This window comes from Phalangium opilio, unplaced genomic scaffold (assembly GCF_054372755.1).
Source record: "Phalangium opilio isolate 3A_F unplaced genomic scaffold, DU_Popi_V2 ptg000003l_1, whole genome shotgun sequence".
Taxonomy (NCBI): domain Eukaryota; kingdom Metazoa; phylum Arthropoda; class Arachnida; order Opiliones; family Phalangiidae; genus Phalangium; species Phalangium opilio.
Genome location: NW_028324145.1, coordinates 4,255,926 through 4,283,247, shown reverse-complemented (window position 1 = coordinate 4,283,247; position 27,322 = coordinate 4,255,926). Strand labels below are relative to the sequence as shown.

General features: G+C 38.3%; 1 protein-coding gene across 3 annotated transcripts in view; it reads left to right on the top strand.

The window, feature by feature from the left end:
- The window catches only part of Trim9 (E3 ubiquitin-protein ligase Trim9), a 341,298-nt gene that overhangs the window by 161,277 nt on the left and 152,699 nt on the right, over positions 1–27,322 (top strand). The gene's annotated exons all lie outside the window — the stretch shown is intronic.

The following is a 27,322-nucleotide window of genomic DNA, read 5'->3' as shown; positions in this document are numbered from 1 at the left end:
AGGAATGGGTGGGAAAACTTCTCAAAAGCTTATTTTGATTCATCTACTTACTTAATCAGAAAATCACGAGAAACATTTTTTTTCCTATTTACCTTCGGTTAGATTTTTAGGATGAGTGCTGAGTTTGTCACTTTGCGGAGAAATTCTTGTTAATTCAATTAGGCTCTTTCTTCAGCAACACGCGATAAAATAATTAGAACTCTAGTAATGGGTGGCTTGATCCACTTGTTCGAATATACTCAAGACTTCACCGCACGAGGCGCCGTCGTGATTCGTGAGAGAGACGTCACGTGGTAGAGTCGAGCCGTCGTGATTCGCGAGAGCGACGTCACGTAGTAGAGTCGAGCCGTCGTGATTCGCGAGAGACACGTCACGTGGTAGAGTCGAGCCGTCGTGATTCGCGAGAGACACGTCACGTGGTAGAGTCGAGCCGTCGTGATTCGCGAGAGACACGTCACGTGGTAGAGTCGAGCCGTCGTGATTCGCGAGAGACACATCACGTGGTAGAGTCGAGCCGTCGTGATTCGCGAGAGACAACGTCACGTGGTAGAGGGGCGCCGTTGTGATTCGCGAGAAACAACGTCACGTGGTAGAGGGGCGCCGTTGTGATTCGCGAGAAACAACGTCACGTGGTAGAGGGGCGCCGTTGTGATTCGCGAGAGACAACGTCACGTGGTAGAGTCGCGCCGTCGTAATTCGCGAGAGAGACGTCACATAGACGCGTCTAGTAAATTTTCTCTTGAAACACCCCCCTTATTATACAAACATCTATTTTGAAGTCAGCATAATCCGTACTTTGTAGACCATTTTCTGAACTCCCGGTAGTTTTTCTGTTTCTGAAAGTTGCCCTATTGCTGTACCTAATATTTTCCTCGCTGTATGCAATGGCAAATTTCTGTACCTTATTGTCCTTCACCGCCAGGAAAGACAACCCAAAACAGGTCCTTCCATGAGCGGGGTACATATTTATTACCATCCATGTATTTGTTTCCAAGAAAAGGTAGATTCTCTTCCGTTTCGATATCAGCTTAAGTTCACCCTCGAGAAGTCCTTACCTGACACTCTTAGACTAGTTGAAGTCCAAAACTCTAAAGGAAGAGGCTAGGTTGCTGCATTGGGAAACAACGTGATTGGCCTGCAGTCAGCGCAACTCTTTCCAAAGCCTGAGGGATGGGACATTCCTCCATAGATAGTACCAACCTTACACTCAAATTCAAGAACGCCTTTTCACCTTGTTCCCCAAAGTGTTGTTGAACGAACAGTAATGCACCAAGAGTAAATTAAGCAGATAAGAGTCCTAAGAGATGCGTCATAATTGTGGTTTTGAATCTTGAAAGTCATTTTTAAAGGATTAGAATTTGAAAATGTCCAAACCCTCGGCCATTCCATGCATGGAGGCCAAGGCTTAGGGTTTCCTTTTTTTCTCGCGAGAAAGGAGATTCAGAATGGCAGAAAACGTACTTTACTTTTTATTTTTTTATTCTCAGCTTGAATCTCTCTCGGCACCTATTGGTATTCATGGCTTGTTTTTATACGAAAGAGAAAGACTTGGCCTATAGCCTCGCAAGATATGTATGGTCGATGGTGAAATAGATTTTCCACTACTTTTTATTCGGGTTTTTATCCGCTTAAAGGCAGAACCAATCTACAGTAATGCTTTTCACCTTTCTATTGACTTACCTTCAACCCCTCCGCTTCTCCTTAAAGAATAAAAAGCTCTTCACCATTGGGGTCAAGACCCCCTGAGAAAAATAAAAAGAACTGACCGATGATAACGATTTTGGTTGTGTTGTTGTTGTTGCTACTGTACGTGTTCGTTTAATTTTGGTACAGTGATATCATTATTGTGGAAACAAAGCGATCATTTAGATTGTCAGTAATGTGATAGCCCTACTCCTTCAATGTCAAATAATACTGCATTTTTATTGACTTAAAACAATCAGAACTCGAAAAATAAGTAAATTAACATCAAATAGCGTTGTCTCTGTTCCATTCTTTACTGACACCTCCATTTTGGAGGGTCATAGCAATGAGTGCTGCGTGGTAAATCCTTTGAGTATGTCCTAGCTCCATTTCTGCCCATTAAAACGGTACTAAATCAGGGTTCGTACGGAACCAGGGTTAACCTGGAAAACCCATGGATAATGAGGGTCTAAGTCAAGGATAAGTCCGTTATTTAAGGTTTTTTCCTAAAAAGTCAGGGATAGGTCAGGGATTTAGTTTAGTATATGAAACCAAGTTTCGAGTAATGCGAAATATTGGCCAGGTGTGAAGAAGTGGGATCTGGTAAACACCTTAAAATGCTCAGGGATATTGGCAAAATTTGATCAGGGATAAGCTTTAAAAGTGAGTTACTATAATCATTGCTCGAAAAATAAACAAGGTGCTTTAAGTGCATGGATCCTTCAGGCGTTGGTTTACAGGGGAAATCATAGCACATGTCTAAAAAAATGAATTATTAAGAGAGTTGTTTTGCTCGATTACGCTCCTTCTCCTTGGGATACGGATGGAGCAAATACACAGTCTGGCGCCTTTCAACCTCGATCCTTTTCACCAGCATCTCTATCTGGACTATCTTTCATCCTGAGTTCTAGATTCGCCTCATTTGGTTTCATCGAGGCAACCAATTTTTGACCTTTTGTGCTGTTTTTTTTGCTCTCTCGTGCTACGAGGTCAGGAAGAGATGTTGTTTGGATCGCGTAACATTACAACTAGCGCTTTTTTCAATGGAACCATAAGTTCGCAAGATATGTTCCATAAGTTTGTCACTGGTTACTGAGAGCTTGTCATTAAATGACGTTATAGATTCTCATAAAATGACGCCTGGTGAGGCGCTGTCAAAGGCTCAATACAGACTAAATGGGATGATGGACTGCAAAACCGAGTGTAGTCAAATCTCGCTTTGTTCTCGAACTACCTCTCAGAAGGTCTCTAACATTACAAAGTATAGGTATTGTCATACTTATGGAACACATCTTGTAAACTTATGATGGTAACGGATGCTGCTAGACATTTGAGGCGTCACATTCAGACCATATGATATATGATGCTACCATGAATATTTTTCGGTTCTTGAAAGGGGTATCGTTTTGTTTGAACCCTGTATGAAAGAGTTTGGTGAACCTTTTCATACTACGTTACGTTACTTTTGGAAGAACTTAGTGTATTCATGAAGTCACTAGAAATGGTCCGAACTTTCCTTAGACGCAATAACCCCTTTTTTTTATTGCATCTTAAGTGTCTGGCCTCGTTGGAGACCATTTTTGCCTTGCGCTTTTTTCTGTCATTTAATTTTATTAGGCCTACACAAGATCCAGAGTTTCATTTCCGGTTTAGTGGTTTTATATTGATTACCCAGGTTTAAGTTTTATTTATTTTTTATGGGGTTGTGTTTTTGGGTGGCCCATGAAGAGTAAAGTAATTGAGTATTCTATTCAGTGGGGAGTTGAGAGGTTATAGGGTTCTCAAAGATGAAATGGTATGAACATTGACAAGTTTTAAAGACACAATTTCAAAGAATATTGAAGGGATAGCAAAGATGAAATGGTCACTTAAACCGCAACTTGTGATTAAAATACAAGTTTTCAAATTAGATTGAATTTTGGAAATTGCCAAAGGCCCACTCCGTACATTACTTAACCTAAATATTGGGAATTTTTCGTCTGTATTAAGGCGGGTTTTCAGGGCGAAGCGGAGCGAAAATTTGCCTCCAACGGAAATTTTTCGGCCACTAGAGAAGGGCTCTAATTTTCTGCAGCCAAAAAGTTTTGCCATCCATCATAGGTCTTGATAGTATAAAATTTTACTGCGAGGGGAGGAGCTAAGGGTGCGTGACGTCAATATTGATAGTCTAAATTATATGGCCTGAACTGACGACTTCCAATATGGTCGCCAAAACCGAGGTAAGAGATAGGAGGGTGTGAAGTCATAAGAAAATTCGTAGTAGCAGACTATAACGGGATGAATGACGCACCATCAGACTCAAGTAGAAAGATATATTTATTATTCCTCGCATAGTTTAGAGCAGACGACATTCATTTGTACTTTGGATATTCATAGAGTAATTAAAGCAAATTTAATTATGGCAGTATCACATAAATGTTCCGCATCGGCCCAAAAATTTCGGCTGCCGTCAAATACCCTGAGGTGCGAAAGCCGAAAGACATATTTTACTTCATGATTCAGCCCCGTGAAAACCGTGCTTAACTGTATGCATAATGGTAAAATGTTGTTATGGAAACTGACTGGACGATGGCGAAAACACGCGCGTATAGTGAGTGCCCTGTCGCGAACGTGCGTTTTATTTCGGTGTGTGTACACTGCAGGCAGGCTATATAAATATAGATCAGTATATTGTCTCATTAGTTACGGACGCCTCAGTCTCATTTACGAGCTCGCAGACAGAGAAATTAGAGAGACTGCAGCGTCCAACTTCCATGGCAGACCACGTATTCTGCATGGCGAAGAAAGCTGAGCACTCACTATAGCACAGTCTCATCCCGTAGTTGATCGTTTATTTAAATTAGTCTCGAGGATGCATGCTTCTTTTGCTTTGGGTACTTTAAATAAATCTGATGTTATTCCCGGTTTTATGACCACTCTAATGCGTAAACAGAGGGCTTGCTTACTTTAGAACTTCCTTGGAAATGTTGTAAAGATAATTTAATATTTTTTTTCGTGTAAACAAATCAAAACTTCAACTTATATAATTTATATAATTGTGTTATATATAGTAAATTATGAAGTATTGTCACATCCCTAATAAGAAACTAACCTTTTTTACAACGATGCTTAATCATAATGCTGAAACGTTACACCTCTGGAATAGGACGTCCTCTAGGGGTTTGTCTCCGTCCCAGCCTCGAGAAAAACTCAACCAAACCACTTCTAATGAACCTTCCTATAATTTTACTGATTTAAAACATGCAGTTTGGTCCAATTCGGTAATGAATTTTAACCGTGCATAAAGAACAAAACATACAAACAAACTTACTAACTAACCAACCAACCACTCCATACTTCATCCTTCATTTCAAGCGTTACTTACAGACAAAATAATGCCTTCTCTATTATAATTGATATTTTCGAAGCATATTTAATTTAAAGCGATATAATAGATAGTTCGCACGCATGGAGCATTGATACCATTTACACCAGGAGGCCGGGCTACCTGGTTGACAGAAATAAGTCTACTTTTGTCTTCCAGGTAACCTGTCCTTCTGGTGTAAATGGTATCAATCCTCCATGTGTTAAACCATCTTATAAAGTCAGCTTTCTTGTTTAAGTTTTTAAATAGGGGTTTAGTAGAGAAGGAAAGCGCGCCTCCTGGTGGAATATACTTTATAATAAACTCCTGACATAAGTGAAACGAAACCCGACCATTATCCGGTCGGTCGTCGTCTTTTTTTCTCTCATCCTTGCCTCGTTACTTGAAGATTAAGTGGCAAAAAATACATAGATAATTAAAAAGTTTTTATACCCAGCATTTTTTTTTGGTCACCGGGATTTAGAGTACATTTGGGGATGGGAGCGCTAGTTTGTGGTGCATCTACGTGGGTGATGTTAAATAGACCATCTGTTGGTTTAGCGTCTTCCCTAGAATCTTATAGTCGCTGCTATTTTTTTTTACCCATCTAATCCGAAAGATGGAGAAATCTTAGAGGCGCCAACCTCGCGGGATTTGATGACGAAAAGATACGGAAACGTAACACGAAGGATTCGACACTATTTCGAATTTCGTACTTCCACTTGTAAATGCTGGTCACAAGCGTGGGTCTAGGGCTACTGCAGTTCGAGGAATTTAAAATTTGTGAGAATCAAAAAGTGATATCTAGTTTATTAGGGAGAAGGTATAAATTCGCCACATTTCCAGCTTTATCTCCAGTCCGAACGTAGGTCCGGAGTTAATCCCCGCCTCTAAATTACAACCAGCATCTCATTGGTTCTTGAAAACTCACGTCAGCGCGACGCGAATGACGAAAATTACGTATTTTCTGACTGAGGAGAGGCAAAATAGCCCGGCCTCATTTACGTCCCCCTGTATTTTGAAATGGGGACTGGGACGACTATAGCGCGCGAATACTTAAGCATCTTATACCTTCTCCCTAATAAACTAGATATCACTTCTTGTGAGAATCTAAAAGCACTAAACTAGACGCACGACGTCTAGGATGGGAAGCGTAGGTCAAGAACTTTATTTCATTGAAAACATTTCTTAGTTTTACAGAAATGGTTCGGGGGAAAGTCACAGTAAATGGTGCGGGGAAAACGTGGACACGTTGGTTTTTTACCTAATTACCGGGAGTGTCGAACCCCTCGGAGAGTCTAGATCGAGATTCTTCTTAGCCATCTTGAGAAAGTGACACCACCAAGTTGAGACACGGAGATAGGAGGAATGGAATGGGAACAGGGTATACGGCAGGGGCCCCTACTGGAAAGATTCCCGGGGGAGGAAGTTAAGAAGTAAAAAAACGGAAGTAGCTTCCGTATAAATACACTGACACCGGAAATAGACGCGATATTCTCTAATAACACCGCCAATGGCGATTACACTAAGCTCCCATCCTAGATTTTTTTATGCTTTGCTGGGTGCAGACTACTGAGTGATTGTGGGTGGCCTATGCGATCGCTCTGTTTGGTTCCTTTCCCTACAAACACTTTTAGGTGGTAGAAGGGTTACATCGTAGAAAATTATAGCAAGAAGAGTGGAATGATTTTAAGGAGTTGATGCAAGATTAAAACCAAAGTGGCAGTGAAAAACAATCCACCTTGGTCCCTATCGCTGGAAGTTAGGCTTATCTGCGGATTCGTGGAGGGGAGTAACGGAAGAAATTCGTCTGTCGTCTGCTTCAGTACATATTTTTGGCCTTTTTAGCAGACGACAGACTAATTTCTTCCCGTTACTCCCCTGCATGAATCCCGAGATAGGCCTAACTTCCGGCGATAGGGAATAAGGTGGATTAAAAAATTTCGTTGATGCCTTAATGACCCTATCTCATAGTCAGTCCCACTTATACGCGACATCCTGTTTAAATCTATATTTATACCCATTTTTCCGTAAGCTTCTTATGCATTAACTAAGCCTTTCTGCTAGGCCTTGGTTATAATAATACCATAATACCAATCGAAGAAAAAAAGAGTCTGTAAGGAATTTAGCGTAGCGTTGGAGTGTAACGGAAAATCTGGAAAGACTTCATTAACTCGTCATAACCGAGACGGCGGATAAAAAAGACAAGTCAGTCCCATGCAGTCATTGAACGTAGTCAAGCAACGCGTGACGCTGTCACTTAGCGACGGGACCAATATGCGTAAATTTTGATCCCAAGCAGCAAAATGTCCGGGGAAATTTCGATGGAAATGAAGACTATATATATGTGTGTGATTGTATAGTATCAACATACCATCAGGGGAACTCGCTCGTAGAGTGACGGCGTTTAACGCTCCAGGTCCCTAAATGACTGGAACCCTGCATGAGCGTCTTTTGCTCAGAACGGAACCGTAATAAGAATACCCCAGGGCCCTCAATACCCTTTAAGAAAAACTAAAAATCACTAACTTGAAGTAAATAACAAAGATAAATATTCTTATTCCATGTGAGGTTGGATTTTAATCAACGATTAATAGAATACATCTGTAATATCTACCATAAGTTCATAAGATATGTTCAATAAGTCTGTCACTAGTTACTGAGAGCTTGTCTTGAAGTGACGTAGGTCATAGATTCTCGTAAAGTGACGCCTGGTGAGACGCTGTCAAGGGCTCAGTACAGACTAAATATTAAGATGGACTGCAAAACCACCAAGTGTAGTAAATTCTCGCTTGTCTATCTCGAACTATAGCTATCAGTAAGTGTCTAGTATTACGAAGTACAGGAAGTGTCATACTTTTGGAACGTATCTTATCTTGTCAACGGTCTAATAGCGTTTTTCATCAGACGGCTTGCTCCACATTTGCTCTGGATCAGCGTCTGACGTTATTGATCTACTCCGATAGAGAGACAAATGAACCATGAAACTGTGCAATAAGACGATTGCGGATTTTTTTGGTTTATGTGCTTGCATAATTAGTCAGCAAGTGGTCAGTTTTAAGGTCTTGACGAATGCAATCTGAATCCTGAAACGTTTTCCATCGAGTTAATTGCAATATTAGTCGTTCTATGCCTTGGTCAGCCATTTTACCAAATAAAACACACTGTCTAGGGATCTCGATCGGAGAATTTATCGATATTTTCATATTGATTTAGGGCGATCTTGGAGTACGCGATCTGTCAAATGGAATGTTCAAAACCTGCTCAGAGTTAATCTCGGTTGGCAAAAGGAAAGCGAAACGTTAATCTCAGTGCTGTAGAGCATCATATGGAAAAGCAGTTACTTTAGTTCAACGTTGATTTTGAACAATGTTTGAATAAGATAGCTGAAGTCGTTTTGTTGTGAGAACGGATTGTCAAATAAAGGCGATGGAACGGTAACCACCTTAATTTTGCAAATTCTAAAGCTCTACTAGGCCCTTCTAAACTGACAACCTCCCGTAATGTTAAAACTTACCATAGAAAAGCATGGGGTTTTTTGTTGGTCCAACACGTCGAATAACTTAAAAACTACAGCGAAGTTACGTTTTGCCATATTTTCATATTAACAAGTAACTATTCAAGGTGTGCCTTTTCCAAGTTTCATCAAAAACAATTTTAATTAATAAGAGATTAAGCTTTACAAACTTATGTACATACATACAAACGTTTTCCTATATAATTTCACATTAACTTATGGGTTTCTGCATACATGGTATAACTCAGATCATAGATGAAGAAGGTATTTCACGTTTTCCGTTGGTTGATTTTCTTTTTTCTTCCCAAATTTCTTTTCTTTTTTTGTCGTTCGGAGTAAGGTATACCTACCTGCCTTACCATTAGGGAAGCAAGCATAAATTGAAGCTGTCGCTTAGCTATAGCTAGTGCACTTTTATGTCATATAATATAAAAAGGGTAAGGTTTTTTTTTACCGCTCCGTGCTCAGGATTGCCACGGAAACGGACAGAATTTGGAATAGCTAAAAAAAAAATGAAGATGATTACATGGAAAAGGAGGAGAAAAAGCGAAGCGCTAAACCGTTTAACGGATCATGGACGGGAATGATAAAGGCATTTTTATTACTGTTATTGTTATTACTTTACCAAACTCGAGAGGTTGTCAACCCTCAAATTCAGACTTGATTGACTTTATTGAAATTTATCGTCAATATGATGGGATTTCTCAATTTCTTGCAAAGGTATGCGAGTAAGAAAGGCTAAGGAAAGGGTCATCCACAAGAAGCGCGGATATCATAAATGCTTTAACTCCTAATAGATTGTATTGTCAATAATATGGTGTTTCTGAATATATTTTTTGCAAATGAATCTGGTAGAACCTGGAAAACCTGGATAAGTCAGGGATATGGAAAATAAGGGAAAAAATCAGGGATAAGTCAGGAATTGCAAAATTTTTCCGTCTGGTATATCAAACCATGCTTCGAGCAATGCTAAATATGGGCCAAGTGTGTTGTAAACGTCTTAAATTGGTCAGGGATAAATATGGACCAAGTGTGTTGTAAACATCTTAAGCTGGATAAGTCAAGGATTTTCAATATAAAACTTTCGTACGAACCCTGTTAAAGGGCCATTAAAAAAGCGCAGATCACATAAACCTACCAGTATTGACCAATTCGAATATTACAGATAAATATTCACAAAGGGGCGCACGGCCATAAGTATAGGTAATTACGTTCTCGCCAAGAGCCAAATATACTTGAGACATGAGCTACCTAGGCGGCTTGTACTGCCTCAAGCGGTACCTGTTGTCGAGATCCAAAATACCTATCATATGAAGTTAGTCCGTGCACAAAGTTTATTCAAGTCACTGAGTTTCTCAAATTGTCTATTGCCTTTTTTTTTAAATTATTGAGTGTTTTATAAAGCAAAGGTTAGATTCTTTAGACTCTGATCTCCGAATTGTATACTTTCATCTGCAGGTTAATTTTCTTCCGTATAAAGTATTAATTTTATTTTGTTAAATTGGACTTCCCTGATTATACTGAAAAGGATAATCGAGATAAATTCCTCAAGTCGAATTTCGTCACTTGGCTTCCATGGCGTTCACGTCTAGAAGAACAGTTTTGCAAATAGTTCTTGACTCTCTGCACTCATGGTGTTGTTTGGCATCATTTTCTTGGCCTGAATCTTTTCATAGATCTATTTTCCGGTTGGGGATTCTTCGCGTTGGCAACTATAGGCAACCGTATACCATACAAATCGATACCGTTAGATGCGATGCCGCGGCCAAAAGAGAATTGTGTAAGGCCAAAGCCATGGGAATGAGAGAGTGTGTGTGTGTGTGTGTTGAAGAGAAAGTATTGCCTTTTTGGTTTGGCTCGGGGAAAATCCCTATTGGCGACATCGTGTCACTTCCTTCTCATCAGTCATAGGATAGTTCCTTCGCCGCTAATCAAAGAAGCAAAGAAGTTAGCAACATCCATGAATCACTCGTATGAGGAGCCCTCGTATAAACTTTAGTAACTCGAGTTTGTAGAACTTTCTATCGCCTCGCAACCATGCTGAGAATGGATTCTTTCTCTTGGTCTTATTAAGGATAGTTTTACGGAATTTACAGGCGCTTGTGGAGAAATTCATGGAGTATTCTCAATACCTTTAATTGAAGAGACAAAATGAACCAAAGTCGTTGACTTCCACTGTCGGAAATTTGTCAATGGAAACTTGGCAATACTACGTCACGTAACGTAACGCGAGCTTTATACACCAATGGTAGAAAAGATATCAGGATTGGGGTCAGAACTTGAAGGAGAGAGGGAAGGAGTAGTGACGTTGCCTCTGTACCCCCACCTACGGCAAAGAAGTCCTACCAGAATCCTCAGCGTTTAGGTAGGGTCGTACGGTATGGTATCGTAAAGGATGCGCCCCTCTGTTTTAAAAATAGAAGTTAGTTCTAACGCAAATACAATGGAGCTACGCGGCAGCACTTAACAATTCCCTATACCGAAAGGGTAGGAGCTTGCGCAAGGTACAGTGGGAGACTCTCTTCGCCGCACGTCGCCCATCATTATTTCCACTCCATCTTACATCTTTTCTCCAGGTCAGAAGACTGGCTGAAATAGCGTCCATATAAACATTAATGATAGTTTGGCGGGTCTCTATGTTCAAAGACGGCATTTAAATCATAGTATTGAGAAACATGTAACGTAATGGGTTGTTGGCTCCTCTGCAGTATCATAGCAGTTGCTAAAAGCTCTCGCTTTCAAACTCGAGGCAAGAACTTACTTGATCTCATTTTTTTTTGTTCGGGACAAGCTAATTCTGCAGGGTTGCCACAGTATCCTGGAAAACCTGGAATAGTCAGGGAATTTGAAAAATGTTGTTAAAGTCAGGGAATTTCCGTTGTATATCGACTTTAGAAAATGTTTAGTCACGGCCAACTAGGCGCTCCAGCTCAAATACGGGACAATGATAATTAAGGTTCTGTAGGCCTACATTAACTGTTTCTGATAGTTCCTTATGAAGTTTTATTAACTACTAAATCGTAGTTTCAATTAAAAACTGTGATAAAATAAGCATAATTGTTGTAAGTACAAAGCTGATGATCAATAAAGAATTTTTGAAGGCTGCATTCTTACTTTTCTGTTTGTGTAAGTTTGAAAATTGGTCAGGGAAATTGGCTTCAGATGGTCAGTGAAAACCTGTAAAAGTCAGGGAATTTTGGAATGAAAAATCTGTGGCAACCCTGTTTTTCTGCTGGAAGTTTTGTTATCCCTCAACACCGTCCATAAAAGAATATAGCATAGCTTTAGTGTAACCAAAGCAATGCTTTTGTTTTGTCTAACCAAAATAATAGACTGAAGTAATTTATTTTTCTATCCTCTTTTACGGATGGGTTTTTTGTTATAGTGTAAGTCTGTGCTATATTCCTTTTTTATCTACTGGCAAAATGATAGAACTTTTTCTTTCAAATACGCTACTGGCTTGAGTTGGTTGTAAAAATCTCGCTATGGTTTTCCCAATGATTCTGTCAGTTAGCTTCAGTTGCAGCCGGAGTTTGCTCTAGTTGTAATGGAAAAGGAACAAAAGGTTCTTAGCCATTTGAAGTGAATCGTTCTCAATTTGACCTTTAACCTTGAAAATTAATTCTATAGTATAAAATAAAACCTATTTCAAATTGGTAATCTGTGTCATGATGACATAATTGTTGTTGTTGACTGTTGTTAACATCTCGGAATTGTTACTACTGAGTCAGTTGACTCAGTTTGATGTTAGCTCAAACTTCGAGCGTGGTTTGCAAACAATAGAAAACTAAGGCGGATTGAGATAAAATGTTTAAGTATATGGGAATGAAAGTAGTCGTTGCAAACACTCGTTGCTCTTTATCGCTTATTATTGGCTACAACCTCTATTTTCTTATAAAGACCTCATCCCCAGAAGAACAATTCCCCAAAGGTAGTTATAGGGATTTTAGAAGCTGCAATAAACTTCCCTGTTGGAGTATAAGCCCGATCGGCGCCTGTTATGGTACAAAAAACATTTTAGTGACCATTCGATCCCTTCAGATGGTGGGGGGTCCGAATCCTAAAGGGAACCTTCATAAAATTCAAAATTAAGTTGATAAATATCAATTCAATCTTTAATTAAGTCTTGCCCGGGGTACACCGTACTTTACCGTCCTAGGACAATGGCATGGAGTGACCTTTTTACGGTAACCCTAAGAGAAAAGGGCACGGTGGAGCATTAATTCGTGTAAAAGACAAATAAAATGACTCAGGGTCGTGCTATGGTCAGAAAACCGCTCGAGGTTGTTTTGTTATTTGTGCTTCGTTTACTTGATCGTTTGTGGAGAATTGATTTAAATTTTATTACCGTTTTCGAAATCTTTATTTGAGGGGAATCGTTACAAATTTGAGGGGATATCGTTAAAAATTTGAGGGGATATCGTTAAAAATTTGAGGGGATATCGTTAAAAATTTGAGGGGATATCGTTAAAAATTTGAGGGGATATCGTTAAAAATTTGAGGGATATCGTTTAAAAAATTGGGGAAAAATCGTTTAAAAAATTGGGGAAAAATCGTTTAAAAAATTGGGGAAAAATCGTTTAAAAAATTGGGGAAAAATCGTTCAAAAAAGATCAGAAAATTTGTTTTTCTTTGGTAAATTGTCACAGACTACTTAAAAAAGGATATTGTTGGTTTCCTTAATTTCGCAATATTTTTCTTCTTCAATTCGAATCAGCCGAAGTGTGCAGATTAAGCTCAGTCCACTGTCCTCACGCGCTCTTTTTGTCTCGTGAACTCCCGTGGTCCGGATTCGTAGAGGATAGTGGAAGGATGTAAGTTTCCCGCGGCGCGTGGCATGTCGCAAACTGTGATAAGAGCTTTTCCTTATCGAATCCTAATGTGAGTGGCGGCCACTAGGATTTTGTACCCAGTCGTCCTCCCCTTGTCAAAAGGGTGCTCTCTCTCTCCCTGTCTTCCTGGTCCCCTTCCCTATATATATGTCCCCTACTCGATCCCTCACCCACCATCCTATCAGGATAGCTGTGACGACGGGGCGGCTTCTCTTTAATGGTAACTAAGGTTCATTATTTGGTTTCTGTCCCTCCTGTCGCTGCGAACCTCTTCTGGTCCTCCTAACTCTAGCAGACTGATAAATTCGGATGGCGCTCCTATATGCGGTGCAGATATATTACAGGAAGCCTTAATTGTATAGAAACATTCCCTCCGCCCTCGCGTCTTCTATTATGATTGGTGGGTGAATTTCGGGGTCCAAGGGTAGAGGGGTTTACTGGCAATAAGCTTCGGCACTAAGCATCAGACCGGGTTGAATTATTCTTTTAATCAGTTGTAAAGATATATTGGGGGTTTTCTATCGTTTTGTTTCGCATTTTGTTCTGCTGGATATTGTATAATGACTCTGAGTCAGTTTCTTGGTAAGATAAGAATTCGTACTTATAATTTGAGCATGCGTAGATCTTCCAGAAATTTGAAATAAAATAGTCTGGATAATAGGAATTTTGAATTGAATTTATCTTGATAAAAGGAATTTTGAATTGAATTTGTCTTGATAGAAGGAATTTTGAATTGAATTTATCTTGATAAAAGGAATTTTGAATTGAATTTATCTTGATAAAAGGAATTTTGAATTGAATTTGTCTTGATAGAAGGAATTTTGAATTGAATTTGTCTTGATAGAAGGAAATTTGAATTGAATTTGTCTTGATAGAAGGAAATTTGAATTGAATATGTCTTGATAGAAGGAAATTTGAATTGAATTTGTCTTGATAGAAGGAAATTTGAATTGAATTTGTCTTGATAGAAGGAAATTTGAATTGAATTTGTCTTGATAGAAGGAAATTTGAATTGAATTTGTCTTGATAGAAGGAAATTTGAATTGAATTTGTCTTGATAGAAGGAAATTTGAATTGAATTTGTCTTGATAGAAGGAAATTTGAATTGAATTTGTCTTGATAGAAGGAAATTTGAATTGAATTTGTCTTGATAGAAGGAAATTTGAATTGAATTTGTCTTGATAGAAGGAAATTTGAATTGAATTTGTCTTGATAGAAGGAAATTTGAATTGAATTTGTCTTGATAGAAGGAAATTTGAATTGAATTTGTCTTGATAGAAGGAAATTTGAATTGAATTTGTCTTGATAGAAGGAAATTTGAATTGAATTTGTCTTGATAGAAGGAAATTTGAATTGAATTTGTCTTGATAGAAGGAAATTTGAATTGAATTTGTCTTGATAGAAGGAAATTTGAATTGAATTTGTCTTGATAGAAGGAAATTTGAATTGAATTTGTCTTGATAGAAGGAAATTTGAATTGAATTTGTCTTGATAGAAGGAAATTTGAATTGAATTTGTCTTGATAGAAGGAAATTTGAATTGAATTTGTCTTGATAGAAGGAAATTTGAATTGAATTTGTCTTGATAGAAGGAAATTTGAATTGAATTTGTCTTGATAGAAGGAAATTTGAATTGAATTTGTCTTGATAGAAGGAAATTTGAATTGAATTTGTCTTGATAGAAGGAAATTTGAATTGAATTTGTCTTGATAGAAGGAAATTTGAATTGAATTTGTCTTGATAGAAGGAAATTTGAATTGAATTTGTCTTGATAGAAGGAAATTTGAATTGAATTTGTCTTGATAGAAGGAAATTTGAATTGAATTTGTCTTGATAGAAGGAAATTTGAATTGAATTTGTCTTGATAGAAGGAAATTTGAATTGAATTTGTCTTGATAGAAGGAAATTTGAATTGAATTTGTCTTGATAGAAGGAAATTTGAATTGAATTTGTCTTGATAGAAGGAAATTTGAATTGAATTTGTCTTGATAGAAGGAAATTTGAATTGAATTTGTCTTGATAGAAGGAAATTTGAATTGAATTTGTCTTGATAGAAGGAAATTTGAATTGAATTTGTCTTGATAGAAGGAAATTTGAATTGAATTTGTCTTGATAGAAGGAAATTTGAATTGAATTTGTCTTGATAGAAGGAAATTTGAATTGAATTTGTCTTGATAGAAGGAAATTTGAATTGAATTTGTCTTGATAGAAGGAAATTTGAATTGAATTTGTCTTGATAGAAGGAAATTTGAATTGAATTTGTCTTGATAGAAGGAAATTTGAATTGAATTTGTCTTGATAGAAGGAAATTTGAATTGAATTTGTCTTGATAGAAGGAAATTTGAATTGAATTTGTCTTGATAAAAGGAATTTTGAATTGAATTTGTCTTGATAGAAGGAATTTTGAATTGAATTTGTCTTGATAGAAGGAAATTTGAATTGAATTTGTCTTGATAGAAGGAAATTTGAATTGAATTTGTCTTGATAGAAGGAAATTTGAATTGAATTTGTCTTGATAGAAGGAAATTTGAATTGAATTTGTCTTGATAGAAGGAAATTTGAATTGAATTTGTCTTGATAGAAGGAAATTTGAATTGAATTTGTCTTGATAGAAGGAAATTTGAATTGAATTTGTCTTGATAGAAGGAAATTTGAATTGAATTTGTCTTGATAGAAGGAAATTTGAATTGAATTTGTCTTGATAGAAGGAAATTTGAATTGAATTTGTCTTGATAGAAGGAAATTTGAATTGAATTTGTCTTGATAGAAGGAAATTTGAATTGAATTTGTCTTGATAGAAGGAAATTTGAATTGAATTTGTCTTGATAGAAGGAAATTTGAATTGAATTTGTCTTGATAGAAGGAAATTTGAATTGAATTTGTCTTGATAGAAGGAAATTTGAATTGAATTTGTCTTGATAGAAGGAAATTTGAATTGAATTTGTCTTGATAGAAGGAAATTTGAATTGAATTTGTCTTGATAGAAGGAAATTTGAATTGAATTTGTCTTGATAGAAGGAAATTTGAATTGAATTTGTCTTGATAAAAGGAATTTTGAATTGAATTTGTCTTGATAGAAGGAATTTTGAATTGAATTTGTCTTGATAGAAGGAAATTTGAATTGAATTTGTCTTGATAGAAGGAAATTTGAATTGAATTTGTCTTGATAGAAGGAAATTTGAATTGAATTTGTCTTGATAGAAGGAAATTTGAATTGAATTTGTCTTGATAGAAGGAAATTTGAATTGAATTTGAAAATGAACTTCAAAATGTGTATAGGGAGTGACAGCGGGGAATTTGAGAATGCACAAAAAGTCAGGGAATTTGAGTATTCATTTGAAAAGATTTGGGAAGGTCATAGGTCAAGGAGTTTGGAAACGGGCTTTAAATGTCAGGGAAATGTAAATGAATTTTAAAAATAGGCCTTAAACGTTGGCTAGTTTTTTTTTAAACATAATTTTTAAACTCGATCAACTCTGAACGCTAACAGTTCCACGGCTTTCAAAATGAACATGGTGCAGCGCGATGAAGTTCTTTGAACTCAAACCTCTATAGAAACTCCTCTCGAAAGCTGGCCATTGCAGGTTTACGTTGGTTAAACTTACATAGGATAGTCATCAAGTTCACGGCTGGTCGCCTTGCTTAATCATGACAGGTCCCTTACTTAACCTCCTTCCCTAGATGCAGTCCATGTTAACAGAGTTAATGGTTTCACTCGTATGGTACGTCGGCTTTTGTAAACGCGTGCTTCAATTTAAGTCCATGTCGCAGTCCGACGACACATTTGCTTCACTCATAAGTATATTATGAAAAGATAAGTCAGATTGGCCCATTGAAACTAAAATGCTGCACAAACCTATCTGTTTCATGTTGAGCATATATATCCTATATTTTATAATATTACCTATCCTATGCCTTCGCATATTGTCCTGTATTTCGCCCATTTTGCGCGTTCACACTACCATGCAGTTTGTTGAAGAAAAACAAATCAAAAGAAAGCTTATTTTTAGTAAAATTTTGCAATTGCCAATTTAAAATAATCGGCGTGATAAATGTCAGACGCGTGACAACCAGTATGATAACGCTGTAAACCTAGAAGTAAGAATTACACTCATGTGATCTCACGAGTCGCACAGCGATATTCTACTCAACTGATGCTAAAAAACACCATCAAACTAAAGTCTCTTTAATTTATCGTTTCTGACTTATAAGGACCTTACGTATTATACTTATGATTGAGTTGAAACCTTGGTGATATTAACTTCCCGAAGAATCAACACTGGCCTATCTGTAAATAGGGCCTCCCCGGGATACCTAAGGCGATGGTCTACGCAAGGTATAGTCCACTATCCACCACCCACTTAGAACAACCTCGTCCCCCGTGTCCTCGTGTCTTCCTTCACCAATCCAATCTGCACCTACCTGTACGTGTATCCTCGCTGCTTTAAGCAACTAGACTGCGAAGATACGCCGCCATGTCGCGGTTAAATAGCTATATCAAAAGGATTATATGAACTCCTCGATTTTAGAGCCACACTGTCTTAAGTCTAATTTTAAACGGTTATTATATTAACATGTCATAAATACGTCATATTATTAAATCACTAATAATTAGTCAATAATTAATGGAAAATTAAATACTGAAAAAAGTAACCGCCATTAAAATGTGGAATATTTTGATTTACTACCAGCAAAGAGCCGGAGTTTGCCCGTCAATATGTTTTTGTTACTACTATTCGGGCCGCCATGCCCATTTTAAAAGATGGTGGCATGTTTAATTATAAACGCCGTAAACGCCATATAGGATTAGTAAATTTTAATGAAATCGGTTGAAATGTACGGATGATTTTTTTTTAAGTTATGGTCGCCATTTTTCAAGATGGCCGTGGATTGTAAAAATCTTTTATAATGTTGCCATACTGGCAACTTCTGTTTCTTGATTAGATTAGATTTATTTAATTAATTTGTGTTTATAAATTACTAATCACATTTTCCCCTTTTTCTCTTTATAGGTGAGTGTGTCAATTTCGTTCAATCCATTTCGAAACATTTTATGGGTATCGTACATATTTTGATTTAATTCATTTTAATCGTATTACTTAAGTTATTATAAATCACTTTACAAACCTTTAACAACTTTAAATAATCTATAAAACAACTACCAGCGAAGGTACGTTGCACGTCAGCCCATTGGGACATTTTTGCATATTATACTTTTCCGTCTGCATTTTAAAAGATGGCGGAAAATCAAACTCCAAAAACTATAATATAGGATATAGGGAACCAGTGTTGTAAATAATCGTGAAACACGCATACGTGGTTCCACAAAGAAAGATTTTTTATTTTCTATCCGCCATTTTTAAGATGGCCGTGGATTGTAAAAAATCTTTCATAATGACTACCCGCTATACTAAAGACTGAATAACGTTCCTGCAAAATCTTAATTGGTGTAGCGGTTTGGGTTGTACGAAGTTGATTATCAGTCAGACCTATTGGTCAGACATTAAGAACTTTTCATAATATTCTTAATTTAACATCGATAAATATCTTAATAAAGAGTAATTTCGGCAGAGAGGGGGAGTGAACTGTGTATCCCCAACGTTGGGGGCAACTTTGTAAGAGAGAGTACTATTTGCCCCCGTAAGGGGGGATATCACTAAGGTAAGAGATAGAGGGTTATGACGTTGCCATACCTTATATGGAAATTACTCTATGGTTTATTCTTCATACTCGCGAAGATACGACGTTCTCGACATTAGATTTGACTCTTGAAAATATGTTTAATCCCGTCCATTTGCATAAGACGGAGCGACGAAGTTCAGGAGGGTAGTAACACCGGCGGGGGGGGGGGCAATGGGGTGAAATGGGTGTTACACTTATTCGATTAAAAGGCTTATAATCCAGAGCCCCAAGCCGGCATCACCCGCATCTACAGACTCCACTTGACTGACTTTTCGAGTTCTCTAACTTATCTATACTGAGCTTTAATTAAACTAAAACTGCGAGTCCTTCTAACATCCAGAAACAGAAAGAGAGGGTACGTCTCCATGCCATCAAATGTCCCATATATGTATACCATATGTAAAATAATTCCATTCCAAGTTTGTATAACAAATGCTCCGAAACTTGAACATAAATTCATATGTTCCATAAGTTTATTACTGGTTTCTGAGAGATTGTCATGAAGTGACGTAGGTGAAACGTCATAGATTCGAGGTAAAGCGATGCCTGGTTAGGCGCTGTCAAAGGCTTAGTACAGACTAAATAGGAAGATGGACTGCAAAACCGAGTCCAGTCAATTCTCGCTTGTCGTACTCTCAGTAAATCTCTAGCATTACGAAGTATAGGAAGTGTCATACTTATGGAACATATCTTATGAACTTATGGAGGTATAGATAGTTTATTTTTTGGGCTACATACTTGCTAAGATGTGATTTACTGAAAAGTTCAAATTATTTTATGAATTTGCGAGACCAAAAAATACCAAGTTAGAATTTGGTTTTGGAAATTTTGAGCTTGCTTGGAAGGCATACCGAAAGAGCAGAAAGATAACTTATTATTTTACTTGTGAATATGTATTTCATCCGCTCTTCGGTTGTCGAGGACCTGGCTCTTTCCTAGAATTTCTCCTCGTGACTCGTGAGTCCGTATTCGGGTTTAGCTATTTAACAACTCTATTAAAATGTCACTTTCAATTTGTATATAGCCCGACTTCATTGAATGATTCGATGATACGCGGTTGCAACCCCCCCCCCCTTCCAGACTTTATAGCTTCGACTTCAGCAGGTCGATAAATGTATTTTAGGCTTTTCAATTCGATATGCTCCTAAACCCCCCCCCCCCCACTCTCTCGATTGCACTTTGAAATGTTGCCGACGGCGTTTTAACTGTATGCACTATTTTTAACCCAAGGTACGTTTTATCGCGTGCTAATGCTCTATGCACTCCGTATTGCACATTTTATCGCGTGCTAATGCACTATGCACTCCGTATTGCACATTTTATCGCGTGCTAATGCACTATGCACTCCGTATTGCACATTTTATCGCGTGCTAATGCACCATGCACTCCGTATTGCACGTTTTATCGCGTGCTAATGCACCATGCACTCCGTATTGCACGTTTTATCGCGTGCTAATGCACTATGCACTCCGTATTGCACGTTTTATCGCGTGCTAATGCACTATGCACTCCGTATTGCACGTTTTATCGCGTGCTAATGCACTATGCACTCCGTATTGCACGTTTTATCGCGTGCTAATGCACTATGCACTCCGTATTGCACGTTTTATCGCGTGCTAATGCACTATGCACTCCGTATTGCACGTTTTATCGCGTGCTAATGCACTATGCACTCCGTATTGCACGTTTTATCGCGTGCTAATGCACTATGCACTCCGTATTGCACGTTTTATCGCGTGCTAATGCACTATGCACTCCGTATTGCACATTTTATCAAAATCACTTTCATCAGTGGTTCACTTGTACAGGACAGGGTGTTTTTGATAAGTCTGTCATAAATTAAGGGGGATGTTCTTTGGACGAATTTGAGTCGAAAAAGTAACTTCTATCTCCATTTTGCGCTAAGGGACACCGGTTTTCGAGTTATGGTTGCAATATTTTTCTCGTGATTTCCCAAAGAACATCCGCTTAATTTATGGCAGACTTATGAGAAACACCCTGTATAATGGTTGCTATAATCACTCTAACTCAAATGAACAATTTATGTTGGTTTTATTGATGTCTGTCAGCTGGACGGAAATTTCAATAAACTCTAGGTCTAGGAAGAAGTTGTCAAACATTTTCTTTCTCATGATTCGTTCCTGAACGAGATTGAACGCAAACATTTTACCATCGTCACAAAACATTTTCCCTCTTAATTAGACGGTGGGTTGGCGTCAGGGAAAGTGGGGGAATAAATGGTTTTCAGAGTGTCTTCCTTCGTATACCGTTCGTTCGTGTACTCTGCTCTCAATTTTTTCATTCCTTTCCCCGAAGTTGGTTGCCTTCTTTCTCTGTCAGATTAAAAGTCATCAAGCGGCTAATTTGGGGCCTCCTTAACGCCAGCCCATGCACCCACCAACTTGGACTTCTTAATAAGCGGTCCTTCCCAGCAGCAAAACCACCCTAAAACTTCCCCGGCCCTAACTCTTCTTTGGTATAGTTCGTTCTTGTCTCTGTAACATTGATGTTTCTTTTTTAAAAACGATGGATGAGTTCGTGGAATGGGATGGGATTGTAAGAGGTTGGCTGGAAAGAAGGAGAAGATGGAAAAAAAAGATTTTGCCTCATTATCCCGTAATGGGTTAACTTCAATTCTGCCTTCCCTTTCCCGCCTTTTTCTTTTTAATTGCAGACGTGAGAAACGAGGGGTTGGATATTGTCAGTTTTAAGTGTTTTGTAGTTGAAATTAGATCAATCTTATATAAATAATAACTTTAGCTAAGGTACCGGGCGTTGCTCGGGGATGTTTTAAGAGATTTTAAACCGGGAAGAGTTAGTTTCCTGTCTATGTAGACACTAAGCATATCTTTGGGACCAGCCGTAATCCGTATGATGTTGTTTTTGAAGAAACAAAGATTTTTTTCCAACTTTCCAATTCAATATAACGATGCCTAATTAGGGTTTTTTCAAAAAGCTAAAATGTTACGGGTTTAGGATAGGATGTTCTTAAAGGAAAGGAAAGGTTCAGGTAATATAACATTATACCATAAAAGAACAGCCTTTTTCTAAATATAAAACGAAAAATATTAAAAAGAAATAAATGATCTCTTATCACAAAAAAATTGGCATTTATTCAGTCGTAAGAACGATGACTTATGTGTCATCCACCATTGGTTCAGTGGTGTTTGCTAAATCGAACCTCTTATCTCTCTGAGCCTGTGAGAATTCAACAACTCCCGCTAAGAGGTTCGATTTAGCAGACGCCACTAAACCAATGGCGGGTGGCGCAGTAGTCCTCGTTTTTAAGACTAATTAAATACTGATCATTTATTTTTTCTTCATATTTTTCCTTTTAGAAAAAGGCCGTTCTTTTAAGGTGTTATGTTATGTTATGTTATCTGAACCTTTCCTTTAAAACAGGATTAATGGCTGGGAGTTCGCCTCTGTCCTAAGCTAGGGAAGAACTCAACCAAACCATTTGTAATGAACCTTTCCCCTAGAAGTAGGATAAGAGACTAGAAGTATCGAGGTAACCAAATTCTTCACTTGGAGAAAATGAATATTTTTGATAACACACCAACGGTTGGTCCTCTGGTAGCGGTTTCTGAATTTTTCCAAAACGTGAGACGTTCGTGGCGGTAGTCGGCTGAACTAGATTCAAGCACCCGCTTCCCTGTTCCGCGACTTTAGGTTGAGGGGAAGGGGGTAGGAACTTTTTTTTGGAACTCTACCAATTTTTTTCTCTCTAGTGTAGGCGTGATGGAAGCGGCATAAAATCCCCAAATTTGTTCACTAGTGCCAGGATCTACTACCAATGCTAGAGCACTTTACTTCTAGTCCCTTATCTTACTTCTGGTGTTGGTAAATCAAATAGGGAAATTTATGAATTGTGACTGAGCATAAAGAACAAACAAACAACTTTCTCAGAAATTTTCTCAATGGCACGAATTCATGTTTTAATCCCTTATACGTAGACGACGCGTAATTCAAAATTTGGCATTTGAAACGTGTTGGTGTACGTAATATCGCGATTGAATAGATCTGGCGTATCTCTATTAAAGCTGCTTTCATGTGCGGCCGTCGGTATATATCTATATACTACTCGACTAAAGGGCCATCAATTGGCGACGTATAGAGAGTTTGGTTCGCTTTCGGAGCAAGCGACCCGTATTCTTGGTGTACGCAAAGAGAATATACCAAGAGGAGCAGAAACTTTGTAAACCTAGGGACCGGCTCTGAATTTGGAGAAACTTGTTGCGGTGGTTCACGTGACCTTGTCATCTGCTTAAAAATTACCTTTTGTACGTCAACGTTCAACCCAGAGATCAAACCATTTGCCACCACAAACATTAAGCAGCCGACGTAATTTAACCAATAAAAGGGTTCTCTGTTTAGCCAATCAACAAAAACCGGATCTAGTTACTCCAAAACCGTGGCCGGGGTTTCTGCTCCTCTTGGTATATTCTCTTTGGTGTAGGTTACGAACCTAAATGGAGAAATTGAGTACGTTGTAGGCTTCGTTGCGACGGAGCGGAGAGATGGGTTTTGGGTAAGCAATAGAGCAATCTCTATTGCTCTGGATGCACTGGTGTGTACTGGTACTGCACGGAGCTAGCTGTAGCTATATCTCGATTGGTGATGGATGAGAATCAGATGAAGATGCCAGATCGTCATTCCCTTTGGGGGATTAAGATGATCACTTTATCGAATATATCGCTTCTCCGCCGCGCCTACTTCATCTTATACGTCCTGTAATACCCCCCCCCCACCTCCTTTCACCATCTTCCTATTGACCCCTTTTAAGGCCAAGGGTTGCCTTCGACCGCTGCGCTGTTATTCCCAATATGCTTGTACGAAAATTGTATGTTTCGTATGTGTTGGTTGGGTGAATTTACAGTGGAACTTCTCTTCAAAAAGGACCTACCAATTTCGTAACAAAATCTTATATTTATTTGAGGAAGTGGTGTTTTTTGTTTGTTTGTATATTTGCTCTTTACGCTCAGTCTCAATTCGTTAATTTCCGGCGTTGATTAACCAGATTACGTGGTTGATATCAGAAGCACTAGAGGAAAGGTTCGTTAGAAGTGGTTTGGTTCAGTTCATCTCATGGTTGGGACGGAGGCGGAACCCCTGGCTATTAAAACCTTTTAAGAACTTCCCTATTTTAGAGCCATAACATTTTTGATTTATGAATTTAGCCATAATTTGGCCTCGTTTTACAACAGGATGGAAAGTTGTGGGACTATTTAGTGTTTTAATTTACTTTTAAACGCTTTTCGGTTACGAGTCCCTTCAAACGAAGGGTAGCGCCTGGTAGCTTAGCCCACTGCTAAAGCTAAGCCCGTGACGTTTTACCTAGGCACTGACGTCACAACTGAAGCTAGCAGTTTTGGCAAGCATTTTGAACAAAATTCTCGCTGTTGTTTTTTTTTTTAATTTATTTGTTATATTTTACTACTAATATCCAGTTCACCTTATTTCAACCAATAAAGAAGGGCAGTGAAAGATGCGCACGCACAACGGAAGCTTAGAAAAGAACTTTCACAGCTAGAACACTCCAGTCAAAGCTTCTACTCCCCCATCTCCTATTTATACCCTCTTTGGGTAGCTTAAGTAGTTTCATATAAATAAATCATTCGGATGATTAATATACCAATTTTATAAACCAAAAATCTATTTCCAAAAAGCGTATTTATATTTTTTTTCAACGGAACCTTTAACGCAATATTATAAATTGTACCGCTAAGTTCAATCGAATTATATCAGAAGTGAGATGAGACTAGAAGTGAAGGGCTCTAGCATTGATAGCAGATCCTGGCACTAGTGAACAAATTTGAGGATTTTATGCCGCTTCCATCGCGCTAAAACTAGAGAGCAAAAAATTGGTCGAGTTCCAAAAACATTTCCTACCCCCTTCCCCTCAACCTAAAGCGGCGGAACACGGACCCGGCTCCTTGAATCTAGTTCGGTCGTCTACCACCGCGAGCGTCTCACGTTTTGGAGGGGAAATTCTGAAACCGCCAGCAGAGGGCCAACCGTTCGTGTGTTATCAAGAATATTCACTTTCGCCGAGTGAAGAATTTGGTTAGCTCAGTACTTCTGGTCTCATCTCACTTCTGATTATATGGATATTTTTCTATCATCTTTCGAGCTTTCCTGAATCTCTAGTAATAATGGGACAAATGCCTAAATATAAACTCGACTTCAAAGAAACGCAAAGTATTTACGCGTTTCAAAAATCACATGAAAAGGTTTATTTTTTTTTTTTAAAAAAAGCAGCGTCCCGAAAGGAAAATATATCCAATTTAAAAAATATAACGATTTATTTACCGAATATTCTTTCCACGAAAAAAAATATTCCCATTTAAAATTCCGGCAACATCAAAAGAGAAAAGTGAGTTAGGGTAAAAACATATTTCCTGGATCGTCTTCCTGACTTCCACTATAGATATCCTCTTTGGATAGAATTAGGAATTTGAAAGTGGAGCCAAAAAAAAACTACCAATTATTTCCCCGCGGGTTAAGATCTCTTTTTAAGTAAAATAATACCAAGAAGACGTTCATTTTCTATAGTAATAAATCACCTTTTATGTGTAGGTGAATGTAAATGTAAATGTGAACAAGTGCGCAGTCTCTATTGCGCATTCTTTTTTTCACGAGCGCAGTTCTGATGAATGGCGTCTAGCGGCTCTGATTCAACTATTATACGTTTTTTTGTGGCGGTAGTTAATATACTCTTTTCCAAAAGGGGGGGGGGTGTAGTATCGTCTGCTTTAAGACGAAACATCCGGTATGTGGATCCATCCAAAGACGTTAGAAAGGACTTCATCGTTAGCAGTCCACAAAAGCCAAATATAACGTCTATGTTGTCCTTATACCGTCTTAAGTAAATAAGTTGTTCAAACACAAGACTATTTTAGTACCGAATTTTGAATATGCTTGATTTCATTAAGTATTCATTTATTTGAGCAGTTGACTCTAGTTGGGCCACTTGTCTTTTTGTGATGTACTGGGTGAAAGGTGAAATGGTCACCTGTGCTTTGAACTTAAATATCAATAATTATTCATGTCAACTCGTAGATCAATTCATATTCACTTGTTAGAAGTTATATGACTTATACCAGAAGTAAGATGAGACTAGAAGTAAAGGGCTCATAGCATTGGTAGTAGATCCTGGCACTAGTGAACAAATTTGAGGATTTTATGCCGCTTCCATCGCGCTTACACTAGAGAGAAAAAAATTGGTCGAGCTCCAAAAACATTTCCTACCCCCTTCCCCTCAACCTAAAGCCGCCCTCTTTCGCCAAGTGAAGAATTTGGTTAGCTCAGTACTTCTAGTCTCATCTTACTTCTGCTTATACCAATACACCACCGTTCGCCTAGAAAAAAATATAAATCGGATTCTGATGTTGGACGTTTTTTATATTTTTCCTCCGTTAAGCCTTGGTAAATTTCTTTTTTATAGTTTTCTAGTTTCTTGAGCCTCAAAAGGGTCCAATTATTGATTTGTACAATCCTCTTAAGTTTTTTTTTTCTTTTCCTTCACTTCTTCTATGGGGAGAAGTTCGTTTTCTGATAATTGGTAGGAGAGAGACGTCTCTAATGAAGATGTTTTTTTTTTCAGTCTGACATTTTCTTTTTATTCGTTGCTTGAAGGCGCGATTAATTAAAATTAATTAAAAAATATGATATGAGAAGGAGTGAACGACGTACTAGATCACCTAATTAAAATTTTTAGCGTCACGGAAAGGTAATACACTGGACGTGTTTGCGTGTGTATGTCTGTCACCGCGTTTGCAGTTGCCAAATTGTAGTAAATATTTTCGCAGTAATTCGCAAAATTTCATTACCCGTCAATCGTTAAGTAGCCATTATTCCTTCTAGCCACCTAGACACCAGTCAGTGCCTCCGTCTATACCACATAAACACCAGTCCGTGCCTCCGTCTTTACCACATAAACACCAGTCCGTGCCTCCGTCTGTACCGCATAGGCACCAGTCAGTGCCTCCGTCTGTACCGCATAGACAGACACCAGTCCGTGCCTCCGTCTGTACCGCATAGACAGACACCAGTCCGTGCCTCCGTCTATACCGCATAGACAGACACCAGTCCGTGCCTCCGTCTGTACCGCATAGACAGACACCAGTCCGTGCCTCCGTCTATACCGCATAGACAGACACCAGTCCGTGCCTCCGTCTGTACCGCATAGACAGACACCAGTCCGTGCCTCCGTCTGTACCGCATAGACAGACACCAGTCCGTGCCTCCGTCTATACCGCATAGA